This window comes from Mastomys coucha, unplaced genomic scaffold (assembly GCF_008632895.1).
Source record: "Mastomys coucha isolate ucsf_1 unplaced genomic scaffold, UCSF_Mcou_1 pScaffold1, whole genome shotgun sequence".
Lineage (NCBI taxonomy): Eukaryota > Metazoa > Chordata > Mammalia > Rodentia > Muridae > Mastomys > Mastomys coucha.
In genome coordinates, this window is record NW_022196891.1 from 21765311 (window position 1) to 21766133 (window position 823).

Consider the following 823-nt stretch of genomic DNA (forward strand, 5'->3'; position numbering starts at 1 on the left):
TGCACGATATCTTAGGTTATCTATATGTGCCTTGACCGTGCTGTTGTAGCCTGGCTGGCTGTTGCTAAGGGGCGGGGGGTGGGGTGGGGGGGAGTGCCATAGGATGTTTGCTCAAGTGGACTTGGTGCACTATCAAAAATGGAGTGGTTAGGCTTTTTACATTACCACACCCCATTCCTCCCCTCCACATCACCATTTGCTGAGTCTCTCCATCTTAATCCCCACAGTTCTCTGTCACAAGACCAGACATAAAGAGTGGTGTGGAGTGTTGTCCTTTAGTCTTGTGTACCCTTCATCCTCCTGAACTCTCAGTACCTATGTTTACTGTCAGGAACTCACACAAGACAGAACCCATTAATGTTCTGTTATGGAGGCAGAAATGGGCTCACAGGTCCCCGCTTCTCCTCAAGCTACTAAGAAACTATTTTTCCTTGTGGAATAGCCACCTATGGTGGTTTGAATATGTAAGGCATATGAGGAGGTGTGGCCTTGTTGGAGGAAGTGTGTCACTGCGGGAGTGAGCAATCAGACCCTCCTCCTGGCTGCCTGGAGGACAGTCTTCTAGTGGCCTTCGGATCAAGATGTAGAACTCTCAGCTCCCCCTCCAGGAACCATGACTGCCTAGATGCTGTCATGATTCTTGCTATGAGGATAATGGACTGAAACTCTGAACCTGTAAGCTGGCCCCCCAAAATTTTGTCCCTTAAACAAATTGCCTTGGTCATGTCTCTTCGAAGCCATGGAAACCTAACTCAGACACTGCCACGCACACTTGCGTGATGGCGGTATTTGAGGCGAAAACTTCAAGGAAAGTCAGCCTCCT